Here is a 15,477-nt window from a genome sequence, read left to right on the forward strand (position 1 = left end):
TCTAAGTTCATGAAGCCTCCTATTCTGTCTTATGTATATCTACTTATCTGCTGTCACATGAGGCTTGCTTTTGCCACAAGAGCAGTCCTTGCAGGCATCTCTGGAAGAGGAGGAATACTTTCCAGAGCACAGTGAACACAAGCAAAAATACTAATCTTCCAAGTTTTATAACTTTCTTGAAAATGCTGCCAGACTCTCTTTCCAAATTCTAGATCTTATGGACTAAATATGCAGTGCTATTTATTTCTCTAATGCTCATCTTTCAGCTCAGCTGTGATTCTGGGACACAATCAAGTTCTTGTGCCTGTTCATTTGGTGTGATTTATTATTTGGCAAACACCAATTACAGCTTCTTGGTCATCCCTGTAGCAGACAAGTGTTGTTGGTGCTCCTGCAGTCTAATGGAAACCAGATCCAGAATTATTCACTCAGTCCAGCAGCACCAGACAATTACTATCCTCTTATTTTGACTGAATTCCCTTCAGTGCCAGCACATATTTAGCAGAACACAGATGAAGAACTTGTTGAATTTGGCCCAGTAATTTCCACTTGCCAAAATCATGATTGCTGTAGCTGATTATTTCTATGGGAACTCTTCACTGTTGCTCGAGTGTGGATTATTGGAAACTGTTTCATATTTCAAAAGAAATGATTCTGATCTTACAGAGATGGAAGTGGGAGACTGATGCTAGTTTTGAGATTGTTCAGATCAACTAACCCTCAGCCCCTTTTCTCTGCCGAGCTCTTCCATGTGTTTCCTTCGCTCTGTGTGAATGACTGCCTTTCTGCTTCTGAGTGGTATGGACAGCCACAGTTGCACAAGATTCACGTTTACTTTAGCCAGAGCTATACTTCCAAGTCTCCAGATGGAAGCTAGTACAGTCAGTGAGGAGCCAGTGAACCTCCACATACAGCTTGGTAAGGTAAGAAGGCAAAGGAACTGCCAAGTATGAAATAATAATGCATGAGACTGCATTTTTATGTGAGCTCCTCCATCTCTCTTCCTGGTCTCAGATCAAGTCAGCTAGAATAACAGACAAGCAAAGAAACATCTCTCTTTACTGTACTCAGGTCAGATTCTTTGGTGTAAATCACGATGTCCCCATTAACTTTCAATTCAGCTGACAGAAAATAGTCCTGCAGTTTAAATTCACAGATTACAACCTTAACTGCTTCATTTCATTATGTTCTTAACTCTGAAAACACTTGATGAGTTGATATTAAGCTTACAGGTCAAGAAGGAAGTCCAAGCATCCACATAAACTCTCGCAGGCATACTCTACCCTTTGAATGCTCAAACTTTCTGCAGGAAAAAGCAGCGCGCTTTTGGTACACCCAGTGACTATTCAGGTCTCATGTGCTGCCTTCTCTGGGATGGAAGGTTGCACAGTCCCTTTATCAGAGCCTCTACAAAGCCATTATGCCAGTGACCATCCTTTGCTAACTTTACTTGCTTAGCTAAACATAAGCAAAATTCTTTTCCTTACACAAACAATCCCACTGTCATCAAAAGCGCTTTTTTTTTTTTCTTTTTGTTAGCTATACAGCAGGAGAGTTCTCCACTGAGAAAACAGTAAGTCCCATATGTGATGTGATGAGGAGAACAACCTACACTGTAGTGTACTGTGTGCTGATAATGAATGATTTGGACTTGAACACATCTTGAGTTGCTACTGGTAACAAGGAAGATCCTTCATAACAATTAAACCATACAGTCCACATCTGAAAACTGTAAGAGTTTTGTTTAGCAAACCATGATACATGGGGTTTGTTTGACATATGAGAGACTGATAACAGGCTAAACAAATTGTACTCCCTTATCAGTAGCATTGCCATACCTTCTGTAGATAAGTATGAGCAGGGATTTGAGAAAACACTTGGCAGCCTATTAACCATGAGGGAAGCACTTTTGGCCAGCTGATGGACAGCTATCCACACCAACACTGCTTTTGGACATTACTGGAAGGTCTAGAGCTAGCCCAAGGACCTAGAACTGACCTTCCTACACAATCTCTGGATAAACTGAACTGCTGATCTCTCAGTTTTTTCTGTGATTCATAACCTCCTCTGGGTGCTTTCACAGCTTACCTAGGGCAATGTGGATCTAGATTTTATAAAGAATCTCTCTCTTTGCTCTTTCAACTAGTACCTATTAAACAGTATTGCGAATCCTGAGAAGGAAGGCTAGTTTTGAAGGTGTTCAGGCAGAAAGTGTGCATCAGGTTTCAACGCCTGTGAGTCTATAAATCATCTCAATACCTTTATATTGAATTATAAAACCAAATCACTTTTCATATGGGGGATAGCCTCTGTGGTCACCAGCTTGTGACTAACAGGAAAAGCAGCCAAGGGCTGTAACAGTAAAGATGCCAATAGTGTTTCTATAGCAATCTTTACAAGCCTTATCTTTTTTTACCTTGAGAAGGTAGGATGGTATATGCAAGGCTTAAAAATCAATCCATGCTTGTTTTGTGAGTGTAATGCACTTTCCAGCTATGGTCAGGTGGCTGAAAATATAATGTTCTCTCCCTTCTAAACTATATGATGAGCATCAGAGAAAAGCCAAGCTAGTAACATAAATAGGATGCTTTCTGCTGACAAGAAAAAGACGTTTTATTTTGAAATATGCATTTCAGCTACTTGCCAGAGGCAGATAAGCCCTTTTTCCATGTTTATTCATGTAGTCAATGCTAAGATAAACTTGTTTCTCTCTCATTTTCAATTCAAGACAGTCCATTGTTTTTCTTCGTATCATTGTTACCCATTGTTTAGGAGAGTACAATAAATGGAAGAATTTTGTTACTACCAATATTCCTTTGTTGGAGATCTAGTACAATAGAACTTTATTACCATTATTTTGCACCTACACTATCTTTCACCCAAAGCACCTCCTTACAAACCCTTGTGAAGCAAAGGCTTACATCTTACATATGAATGCACAAAGAATTATATCAGTACAGAAATTCAGCAGCTGTGTGAAACTGTTCAACAGCAGTGCTCTCCAACAATTCAGCATAGAAAGAAAAATACTAAGGGCTTGCTGGTGAGCTGGGGAATTCTAAAAGCATTGTCTTGAAATCAGTCTATGGAGACCAGTGTTGACCTGAAGCTGTACTATTCCAAAACTGTAACTGTAACTCAACATGGCTTTTCTAACACACAAAGCAGTGATCCACTAAGATCAAAATTCAATATGGAAATGCCACAATTTGAAAGAGTTTTCTTTATTCATTGCCTAGTTCCTTCTCACTAGTCAATAAAGCTCTCAAGAGACTCCATAAGGACTCCAGCAGGCTTCTACAGATTTCCATCGAGCTCAGACTTTGTCCCATGGAGAACAAACAGCACAAAAAACTCAGTGGGACATGCTGTAGTAGGAGAGGGGAAGCGCAGGTAACTATGGCCTAACTGTTTTCTCAGAGTTTTTGTTGCCCATGCCACGGTGCTAGCAGGGAAGATGGTGCCACTTCAAAGCATCTGTGATTCTGACTCTAGATCACATATGAGTTGCATGTGGCCCCATGAAAGCCCATGCTTCATCATTTTCTTGAAGTAGTGTGCTTTGAAAAACCACCATTCCAGATCATGAAAATGTTGGGGTCCCTGGCACTAGATAATGTAGGATTCCTCCAAAGAAACAGAATGCTGGAGACATGGACTTTAATGTTAGGACCCTGAAAGGCCATAGAATCCTTGCTCAAGTCAGCATGATCATGGTTTACCAAATCCACTCTACCTACCAAGGCATCCCAGCTGTCCTTAAATTCATGGCAGCAGCCTGCAAAACCCCAGAACTATAGCCAGGATGCGTTTAAAATAAAATGGCTCCATTTTTTTTGCCTCAGGATAGAAAAAAAAATGTGGTTGTAAGGAAACTTCTAGAGTTGTGCTTTTTTTTCCTGTTTCCTATAGAAACAAAACACTTTTCTCCTTTATTTCATGATTTCCCATCAATCAAGAAACTTGAGTTTCTACTCCCCCTAGCTGTAAACCCTAGTAACACTTCGGTAGCCTTTCCTAGCTGACCACGTGTTGTTGCATAGTGAATGTCTATTAAGATTTAATAGCAACACCAGCAGCTAGGTATTGATAAATCTTACATATTCATCATGTAATTAGTAAAATAAGACAGAATTTGAGTGGCATATCTTTTGTTAAACTGCTAGTAAGCATTAGCGCTAGGAACAGGTCAAGAGTCTTTGTTCTAAGTCATTCTTAATAGCCTTGAAAAATACTCCAACCTGCTGACTCATCTTTATTACTGTATTATATAGTAGTCCATCTAATTAAAAATATCTTAAGCACTACACAAGAGTTTCAAGTAGTATAAGTCATGTGTTCCTTACTTACCGTTTAGTGAATTCTCTAAACATATATCAGGTCTCAGCCACCTCCAGAAAAGATCTGTCAGAGACTTCTGATCTGCCTGAAATGCAAGAATTTTCTTACTGTCTATTCAGTATAAATTCTTTTTATTCTTTTTTTTTTCCACACAATTTTGTATGTACATTTATATCAAAGACCACAAACATTTCCTATATCTAAAAAGAACCCCCCAAAAATGATGAACAAACATGTGTAACATTAGAAAGAAAAAAAATGTTTGATTGTATGAAATTGACAGTGGAGTTGATTATCCATTGTTCTGTGCTTTGGTTCATTGTAATCCTGAAAACAGAGTGAATGTTGTTAGGTGGAACTGAAGTACCGCGTAAATCACTTGCAAATCCATGTTCTGATTCTGTGCTGTCTAGCATTCATTTTGCACTAGAACTCATATCTGAGTGTGGAGGGGGAGGCTCTGAGCAAGAGAAGTGTTTTCAGAGCTTTTTACTACAGTTTTCGAACCCTGTAAGTCAATGATTTTTTTATTATAATTTTTTTTTTTTTTAAGATTCAAATTTCAGGAAGGGAAAAAAGTCTCAAAAATGTGATAAATTATTTGTCTTTTTTCATTAGGTCAGTGGTGCATTCACTAAACGTGCAGATGATCTCAAGACAGTGTGGCTAGGTACTTTTTGGTTTAGGTTCATTTCTAAGGAGGCAAGCCTTAAGGTAACTCATGGCAAAGGAAGTTTTCAAAAGCTCTAAGGTATCGCAGCAAGCCCTACTACATTGTCTAAATTGAAAACTCAAAAATATTGCCTACTATATAACAAAGTTGTTTACACTGCTGAAATCTCTCTGTCCTTATATATGTACTGTGAGAAACTGGGCATCCCATCTTGAATGACATAACCAAATTGCAACTGAATACACTGATATTTGGTGACTCCAGCTTCATCCTCACTGAGGGCAGTGTTTTTGAACTGCTGGCTATTTCTGAGAAGTTCAAAAGAAATTGCATATTAGACAGATACACACAATCTAGACAGAAGCACACATTATTTTTTATCAGACGAGTTTTCAGAAATAACCAGCACGTTTTCAACCTCCTCTATTTAAATAAATAGCTACAAGCATGGTAAGATCCTTACCACTGCACACCGCCAGAAATTGGTACAGCAGTCCACAATGTATACTGATATAACAGATCTATAAATAGATGTTTAACTAGCCAAAATCATCTTGTTGCTGACATTCCAGCTTAACTTTCCAAAAAGGAGTTGAATGGGCTGCTCAGCTACACAGTGATAACCAAGCTTTTCCAGTGAGTAGGCAAGGGTGTTTTCCCTTGGCAGTCTATTTTAGGTTCACAAGCAAGTCTGCTCTACTGCGACTTATTTTAAAGCCCTGTCAGCAGATTCCTCATCTAAGGCTCTGAAATCTGAAGGTTAGTCCCTCTAGCCTTCCAGAGGTAGCGGATGTTCAATGAAAGCTTTTATAATTTTACGATGGATAAAAGCCTATTAAAAATGCAGGTATTTTCCCAATATTAATGTAGGTTTTAGAGCCTTAAATGGGAAAAAAAATAGCAACAGCTTAGAGTGCTGACTTGGTACTTTCCCTTTGCCAAACCACTGGCCTATACTGAAGATCAGCTTCTCTCTTCAGTCTCCAAAATGGCCATCTTATTTTCTCTCACAGGAGCTGAGCTCATAGCCACAAGTACAGCACTCACCATCAGCAGAGTACATCTCAACATTAGTTTTCTTATTTGTCCCTAGTTCTCTCCTGGCAATTGTCCCTTTCCTTAGGCAGCACTAAGGATGGATCTCCATACCTACACAAAACCCCACAGGAAGCTGGCTGTGTTTTGTGTGAACACAAGGTGAACCTTGTCTAGAACTTATGTAAGATGATGTAGGAAGAAGGTGCTTCACTGACTGCTTTCCCCATTCTTTTTCCTACCACACCTCCTGTTCCAAACTTGTGCTGCTGTCCCATTTATTTCTGCTGCTTTCCTTGTCACCCTCTTTCAAGTTATTCCTACTTAATATAGGGTCCCATCTTCCTTATTTTTAGATCCATCTCTTCCCATACTGTTTGCCCAAGAGGAATCGTATTAACAAATCATACAGCCAATCTCTGATCTCCTTCCTTATTCTTCAGTGCTCAGTCCTTCAGAGAGTACTGCATTTAGACTGGTCATCCTGGCTTTCCTGTGCAAGCAGTGGGGTGTTACTGAACAGATTAACCAGGTGGAAGGAGGAAAAACAAGTTCAGTGGGAGCTGGAGCAATCTCAACAGCCATGCTCAAAGCACAGGGCAGGAAGAGTGCTTAGCTCCCCTCATGCAATCCAAACTATCCTGTAGCTACGTTCAGCCCTGTCTTCTTGTTTGTCTACCACAGCCAGTGTACACTGCCTTTCCCTTGCCCCTGAGGGATCAGGACAAGACAGCTACATCTCTTCTCTAAGCAATCAGCAGAGATCCTTCTGTGCTGCAGAACATGTCCGAAGGGGCAAAGTTACATGAAGTAACACAGCCTCTTGGAAGGCAGCGTGACCCCGGTGAGCTGTGAAGGACACAGACATCCACACTGTCAGGAGCCAGGTGTGAACCAAACCCAGCCTTCTAAAGAGTATGGCTAAACAGTGATCGTTCCTGACACTGGGCAGTCCAAGTCAGGAGTACCAGAGTTGGCCAGATTCATCTCTGCTGTAATTCCACCAGCTTTACTCCAGCGTAGACGACTGTATCTGTCTGTGGTTCCAGCTCTCAAGTGTAGCAAAGCAGAGCAAATCCATTTTCGTTAGGAATGTAAACTAATGCACCAGACAAATATGCCTCATTGGAGTAGCTGAGACAAAAAGGCACATATATTTATCTGTCAGTTCTGTTACATGACCATGAAAGTCCAGCAAACTGACAGAGGGTCAGCAGCAAGAGAAAGGTGACATCATATCTTGCTGGAGCATGATTTACTAGAGCTTATCTGCTAGAGTCCTGAGAGACAGAAATAAAAGAGCAAGGCTGGGAAACTGCTGCCCCAGCTCCTTTTGTGACAGCTATGGGAAAAAAAGTCTCTGCAAACTCTATTCCTGGGCACACTTCTAGATCTGACTTCCTGGCTCAGTACTCATTGTTTTTAAAATGTTACTTTTCTAAAGTAACATTTGCTTTTGCAAAGCAGCAACAGAAGCAGCACCATGTACTCATAACAATGAATTTCAGCTTCTGTATATTTGTATGAAAAGCTGACATTTCTAAGGGAAGGAACTATTCTCCATGAACAGTCAAACGTCCTATATTTGCACTGAGAACAAAAAACCCAGCATCCTGAATCAGACATTTTCCAGTTGGATTTCAGTGGAACATCATGAAAATCAACTTCTTCCTTGTGCTGTTGATGAGAAAGTATGATGTATCACCAAAAACAACAAAAAAAAATTGCCCCAAGAGAGTCTTTAGATTCATGTTAGCAAGATGAAGAGATGACTGTTCTTCCTGGCGAGTGCATCCATGGTCCTTTGACCTCAGCAGCCTCTGAAAAGTACGCATCTGTTCCCACTTCCTTATTATTAGTTGCTGACAACATTTCTATAGCCATACCACCAGACAGAAGTTTAAAAATATCCTCTGCATCCTATGAAGAGGGCTTGTGCAAATCAGATTAAAAGGATAAGTAAGATTATGTGCAAAAGGAGGAGAATTGGACAAAGAAGCTCTGCAATGAAAAGCATATCCATAATGTCATAGCTTGAGCAAATCACTTCAAATTCTGATGTTAGAAACCTTCCCTTGGGCTACCATGGGATTGTAAGCACCTAGGAGTTAGAGCCAAACCTTCAACAGGGTTTAAAGGAGGCTGAGGTAAATGTACAAAGGCAGGGAGATACGCTGCACGAGCTCCAGGTCTTCCAAAGAAGGGCTAGTCTATAAAAATATGGGGCCCATCAGTCAGAAAATCAGTGTGCTTGGCACAGGAGTAGGATGTCTGCTGTTAAAGGCAGAAGAATCTAGACTCAAAGACACCAGCTCTAAGGCTGAATGAGTAAAAAGCTTTGCAGTCCAAGCTCTGAGGAGGACAGTTATTGCACACTGTCCACGTAGCATTAATGATTTTTCTAAATGTTTGTTTAAAACTTAAAAACCACTAAAATATGAATCAAAGAATGAAAAATCATTAATGCAAAACTTAGAGTTACTGTCCACTTCAGTCCCCATTAGTACATTTCTTAACGGAGTTCATGTGCACTGGTAGAACAGGATGGGCTTCTCCCCTTCCCCACACTGCCCTTGACTGCCAGGCAGTCTAGTCTGGCTCTGCCTTGTCTGCTTCAAGCAGGGACCATCCCCACCTGCTGCCCTTTCTGTCTTTACTCTTTGTTTGGAAGCGTCTGGAGGAAGGACTGCCTCCCAGCCACTCCTGAGCACTAAGAAACTCCCCACAGGAGATGCAGCTTCTGGTGCAATAAGGATCAGACCTCCACGTGCAACATACAGCTATGATCAGCAACAGAAGTGTGCTAAATTCATTAGGACTCTGATTCAGTTTAAGCCATTTTCTAGGAAGTGCCACGCCGTGCAAAGTGTCTTTGATATCCAAAGCACTCATGTTTAATTCCAAAAGGAGCTTCTTTAAACAGATATGCTTCTGCTTAATACTGAGATAAAAAAGAGCACCAGAAAGAAAAATTTGAATTTAGGATTCAGGTATAATTCATGTCCAAAACAGAGTCTGAAAAGAAGAAACAATAAATATCAGACAAATCAGATCTTACCATGGCAAGAAACAAAAGTAGCAAAACCACAGCAAACACAAAGATCCGGGGGAAATGAATTGATAAAAATGACTTGATAAAAAGTCCAGCTGCATTTTCAGGTTTAGATCTTACTTTAAGGATTGTATTTCCTGCAACATGAAGTCTAAAAATCCCCTTTGCATCAGTCTGGGGTTGGTTCAGAAAGAAAGTCGCACCCTACACTGCCAGTGATATACGAGTGTCAGTGAGATGGCTCCCACTCCAGCACACACCAGACAGTTTTTAAGGTTAAAAGACATCCCAGATAGACCTGGCCTTTGTAGCTGACAGCCAGAAAATGTTGACAATGTACATCTCCGAGCTCCAAATGCTAGCCTGCTTCTTCAATTTTAATTTCTTTTCGTGAATACATTGTTTGCAGCTACTTGTACCCATATGATGCTAATATGGTAACTTATTTTACTAGTGTTTTGGATGATTATTTCCATACAATCTAGAGAAAATGCTAGAGAACCCTCATTTCAACATTCATTTGGCAAAGAGAAAGACTTATTTGATGATAGATGACATTTTTCCCCCAGCAAGATTAGAGTGTGCATGGATTCTTCTACTGCTTCCAATTACCCAGGCTGTTTGTCAAGAGAGGGTGGCAGTTCAAAACTCATGACCATAATTAGTTTCTTTTCTGACATCCCAAAGATGTCCATTCTGATGTTAGATCTGCACCAAAAATGGAACCGTTTATACACTGCCAGGCTCCCACTCTATTCCAGAGTGCCTGGTACGTCACAGACTGAAAAACAGAAGTATAAATGAAAAAAATAGTTCTGTTCTCCAGCTGACAGAACAAACACTGCTGGAATGTATTTTATGCGAACTGTATATACAAATAAGGAATTATTTTTGCTGTCAGCTTGACTTTCTTCTAGCTTTTTATCTTAAAAGGAAAGCTACAGATACTGTTCTAAAAAGAGAGACTCACAGATTCATGGCAGTCTGCTAAAAATTAGATCGACTCAGGCAATGCGTGCCATTTAATCTGCAGGGACGTATTTTCAAGGGAAAGTCTCCCTCCTCTTTGATCAGCAGCTGCAGGTGACGAATACCTCAGCACCACTTAACGCAGCAAGAAGAAAACTCTTTCAGACTCACTGCACAGCCAAGCAGAGCCAGCTGAGGGCATTTCATCAGTACACACCAATGCAGCTTGAATGCCCAAAGATGAGAGCAGTGACAAGCCACTCCTGCCAGGACAAGGAGTGGGAAGGAGGAAGAGAAGAAGCTGGAATGAGGAGCTGTGGGATGTAAAGCCCAGCAGCTGCAAGGCTACTGGAACTATGAGTCAGGGCTTACACCTCTGGCAGCAGCAGCATCACAGGGCCTTGGCACAGGACAAGCAGGCAGTCCCCTTCCTGCTGACAGTAGCTGACTTAACCTTGGGCTGCCTGCTGCCTACGCCTGCAGCTGGCCCTGTGAGGAAGGATAGGTGATGATAACTCAGAGTTTCAGTTACACTTGGAGGCCATCCATTTCTCAGTGTCCTGTTTTATGAGTGGTGTGTACGCTGGTTATTCTGTACCTTAGGACAAGAGGTAGTGGCCTTAAGTTGCAGAAGTGAAGGCTCAGGTTGGATATTGGGAAAAATGTCTTCTCAGAGTGGTGAGGCTTTGGCACAGGCTGCCCAGGGAGGTGGTAGAGTTGTCATTCCTGGAGGTGTTCAAGAACTGTGTAGATGTAGCACTGAGGGACAAGGCGGGGATGGTGTGACAGTTGGGACTAGATGATCTTTGTGGTCTTTTCCAATCTTAATGATTCTGTAATCCATTTAGGCCTTCAAATTCAGCAGGAGAAGCCATGCAAGCCAGGATTAACTAAGGAGCAATATGCATGTAGCACTGTAGCTGTTGATTCCCAACAAAACATTTCATTATCTTAACTGTCAATAAACATTTTGTGTGCCCAAAACAGTAGTGAGTGGCTTACTAGTAGTTAAAAATGAGCTGGAGAAAAAAAAACAAAAAACAAAAAAAAACAAAAAAACAAAAAAACAAAAAAAAACACAACCACATTCTTTTTTTTCCCCAGTAACAAACTAAAGTGAGAAAAATTTTACCTTTTCACCATTGAGACAACTAATTGTGAATAGGAAATAAAAGTCTCATTTCAAGCTTACCCTTTTTGTTTGATGCGAAATAATAATTTTTCTTGCAATTTAAGACAGAATTCCTTTATATCTTCAGTTCAAAAAGTAAGAAAAACAAAAGTATTTTAAGACAAATGGAAATAAAAATCAACACCTCGCAATATTGATTTGACCTGTACATTTTCAGGTATCTTTTCTTTTCCTCTGATGAAGTGCCATTTATAACTTTTTTAATTCAAAGACAGCATTTTCCCATGGAAATTTCAGTAAAGTTATTATCTGACAGCAGACGACCAGCCTACAGCACTCTGCAGCTCTTATTTCACCTTGTACAGAACTGTAATGCTACACTGTGACACTTCCTCCAAAACTTTCCCTTCCACTAAATAAGATTCTTGCATGTCCTACTTGTGTTTCTCCCCAGTGCCAACACTTATGCTGCTCTATGCACACATTTCTTTATTCTTTCCATACCCATTTCCTGGCTCCCTCCCTCCTGACACACACGTCAAGGGACAGTCTTCAGAAGAAAAGTGAGAAGTCTTGTCTGGAGAGCAGGGTCAGTCACAGAAGACTTTCTCCCAGCAAGATAACGGCCTTAGTCACACCCCCTTTCACTTTTACAGTGGCTGGGAATTAGCTGGTTATCTTCACAGATTAAGTGCATGAATACAAAGGCATTCTTAACAGGATGGCTCCAAAAAACAAGCAAGACAAATAAATCCACTCATTTCCTGTTCCTGTGTATCACTTGCATTGGAAGTCACAACCATGATTTAAGTCTCCAGTTTCCTAAGCACCAAGAGGCAATTCATGCACCACATGCTCCTCAGTTTACAAAGACAAGAAGAGCAACAAGTGAATGGGTCTCTTCTATCTCATGCCACATACGAAATTGGCTGAGTGAGTTGTTCAAGTAAACAGACCAAGGGACTCGATCCAGCACTCCTGGCTCTCCACTCAGCAACTAAATCACACTTTCTCTTCTCATTCAGAGCTGTCCTGGCAGAACAAAGGAATTTATGCAAAGATCAGTCCTGTCCTGGCTGGGTGATGAATGAGATAATGATTAGAGAATTATTCTATCATAGTTTAGGTAGAAGGATAACCTTGCCACCATGAAACTGCAGCATACTTCTTTTCCCAATTACTGCTGAACTCATATTTCCCATCAAAAGGTGTTCTTTTCTTGTGTTGCTGTTGTTGGGGGGGGGGGGGGGGGGGGGCACTGCAGCTTTACTAGAACTGTAAAATTCTGGAGAACTAACAACTGAGAAAACTATTCCTCGAAGGCATCTAGCCAGAATTCTTGGATAAAGAAGATGGGAATGATCCTACAAACTTTTCAGATGGATCTCTGACCTTAGAAATAATGTCCACCTTCTCAATTGGCCCTTAAGAAAAACTGCTAGTTATAATGGCATTAAAAAGTCAAGGCTATGGCAACTGAAATCAATTCCTTGCCTTCATTATGCTTCACTTCTATCTGAAGTGACTGCTCCATCTTTTGCAATGACACCTGCCCTTAGCTTGTCTAATGAGACATCGTAAGAGCTGCTGCTTTGGTGGGCTTTTTTGTTTGGGTGTGTGGTTCTTTTTTGGAGGTTTTTTTTTTTTTTTTTTTTTTTTGTGGTTATGGGCTTCTTTTCCTTCTCCTCTTTCCAAAACCAAATACTCATTCCCCCCCCCTCCCCCCCCAAATTAGTCTTTAAGACAAGCAAAAAACTTGTGACTCCACTCAATGAGATGGATTTTTGGAGAATGGATGAAAGACTTTTTTTCAAATTATTTTAATTTTTTATTTTATTTTTTTTACTTCTCAGGAAACAACTTTTCTTTAATTGGCAAAATGAAAGATTTTAGGTTTCCATTTTAAGGGGATCATTTGAGGGAAGCATCCTTAAATAAAAGCAGCTTAATTAATTTAAAAAAAGAAAAAAGAAAAGAAGAGGAGAGGAGAAAAAAGGGAACAAAGAATTTATCCCTCCAAAGGAGCATTCACCCCAAAGCAGAAAGCTTTTGTTGTGTATTGATATTTTATCTGTATTTTTGCGCGCACAGTGTGTATACCCATATATAGATACAAGATCAAACTTCCCAAAAGCCTGTAGGACCAGTAGAAGGACTTTCTATCAGTCACTTCTAAAGAATATGAAATACTGAACACCAAGTAGCAGCATCTAAATACAAAGATGTATTATTCTCACCACTAGCTGTTTGCAAGTAAAACCATATGTTTACATGCTAGAAAGGAAACAGGAAACCTCTACAATACTTGAGTAGTTAGGTGTAGTTTGGCAGGTATATTTCATCCATTCTCAGCTTTGTCTCTCTTCCTACCTCCAGACAGTCTGTGACCTAGGTTACAGTAACTTCTGACCTTTTAAATTAGCATTAACAAAGATCTGGGAAATACATAACTTGAACAGCTCTTAGAGATGCAGACTGGGAGCTTTTTTTTTTTTTTTAAAAAGCTTTTTCCAGGTTAGCGACTTCCAACTAAATTGTAATTGTAAACATTTTTGCTGGAAAATTTGAATGCAGGAGGACATCAAGATTTGTTGACTGAATCAGCAGCCTCAGCTATCACCACTGGATCTCAGAAGAACTTGCTATTAGTTTTCACTGTAGGTTGAATCAAACCTTAAGTGTCTCGGGAGTATCATTTTAAAGATGAAGAACCACATGAACTGACAATGTTGGTTTGGTTTAGGTACATAACAGACAGTAGTCGTACAAAACTAAACAAAAATGCCTCCAAAAACCCTACTTGAAGGCCTCCCAAGCATTTGTACATTTCCATGAGTTAAAGCGAAAGCTCTTTGGAGAAGGGAGGAGGTGTGGAAATGACTCTATATCAACCTCAGCTATAACCACAGAGCTGGAGCATCTGTGACGCTGGTGAGACAAGCCAGGCAGCCTGCAGCTTGTGAGAGCCCTGCCTGCAGTGGGAGCCCTGTGCTATGGGCAAGGCAACTCTGTTCCCCTGAGGTTGCTGAAGAAGGAGGCAGTCAGTGAAACAAGCAAACAGGCTTCCCTCAAGTCTTTCACATAACCAAAGGTAGAGGAAGGTCTTCAATCATCTTTCAGTCCAGTAGGCAGCAGTGCATCCCCCAGGAAGTAAGTGTGGAAGTAAATGCATACATCTGCAAGTATGCAGAGACAAAAAGGGCGTGGGACGTGCTTCCTCTGCCTTTTGACACCCACAATGAAGGCGGACACATCTCTCATAAATCCCTTCAGCGCCTTTTTATAACTCACAGAAGAAGGGAAACGAGTACTTCTACAATGTCATTCAGTTGCCTGGATCTAGAGAACTATTTTAGGAAAGGAAAAAACAAACCACTGATGTGGCTCTTGTTCTCTGTCTAACAAAGAGAGTCAAGGCATCTACACTGGGTTAGGTGAACCACGTCTAAAATCAGCTTGTAGAGTAAAGCAGCAGCATGGACAGTAAAGCACTGTATCTCCCTTTTAATAAGGGGAGGGGGCTGTAAACTACTGTCAAGATAACTATTTTCTCCCATCTAGTGGTGGGATCACATTTTAAAATGTTCCTCCCATCTTAAATGACAGAATTTTGAAACAGCTTAAGGCTGAACACAGTACCACTGTTCTGCAAGATCCCAAAAACCTATGGCTGTGATTTCTGCAAGTCCCACAAATCAGGTCTTGGAGACTGGAAACAGTCCTCACTTCTCAGTTCTTTGCTTTAACCACTTGACCACATTATCTCTGCTTTGAAAAGTGCTTGAAATATATGGAAGATGCAAATCTACCATACTAGTCATGAGCTAGTTATTTATAGATTGGCTGCTAGGGATTGCCTCTTCATGATTATAGCATGTGATTATTTTTAGCCCTCCTAAAGAGCCTTGTTACTCATCTGCAGAAACTGCCGTTGATATGTCACATATGTCACATCTGCTTCATGGTTAGCTTCAACTCATTCACGAAATGCAAGTGAAGGATGTTTTATTTCTGGACTGGGAACAAATTTTGAGGTGATAACCCAGCTGTGTGACAGTTTCACAGCAATGCTCAGCTGAACACTGTGGTAAGATGCTTCCCAATCAGTCGCTGCCCTTGCTATACATGTTAAAATCAAACCACATTCCTAATGGAGCAAAGTCTGAATTGTTTTACACTACAGACTGTCATGTTCTTCAGCCTAAAAAGGCATATCCTATTTCATTTTGGGGATGTTTTTACAGATTTTTCACATTTGGGCTTTCAAAAGAATAG

At 40.5% G+C, this 15,477-nt stretch overlaps 1 long non-coding RNA gene across 2 annotated transcripts in view; it reads right to left on the bottom strand.

Annotated features, from left to right (window-relative positions):
* The window catches only part of LOC110399964, a 239,234-nt gene that overhangs the window by 180,639 nt on the left and 43,118 nt on the right, over nt 1-15,477 (bottom strand). For both annotated transcript variants that reach the window (XR_002439496.1, XR_002439495.1), the window contains exon 2: nt 4,351-4,426. This is a non-coding gene — a long non-coding RNA (uncharacterized LOC110399964). The remainder of the gene's footprint in view (nt 1-4,350; nt 4,427-15,477) is intronic.

The sequence above is a fragment of the Numida meleagris genome, chromosome 1 (genome assembly GCF_002078875.1).
Source record: "Numida meleagris isolate 19003 breed g44 Domestic line chromosome 1, NumMel1.0, whole genome shotgun sequence".
In the NCBI taxonomy this organism is placed as follows: domain Eukaryota; kingdom Metazoa; phylum Chordata; class Aves; order Galliformes; family Numididae; genus Numida; species Numida meleagris.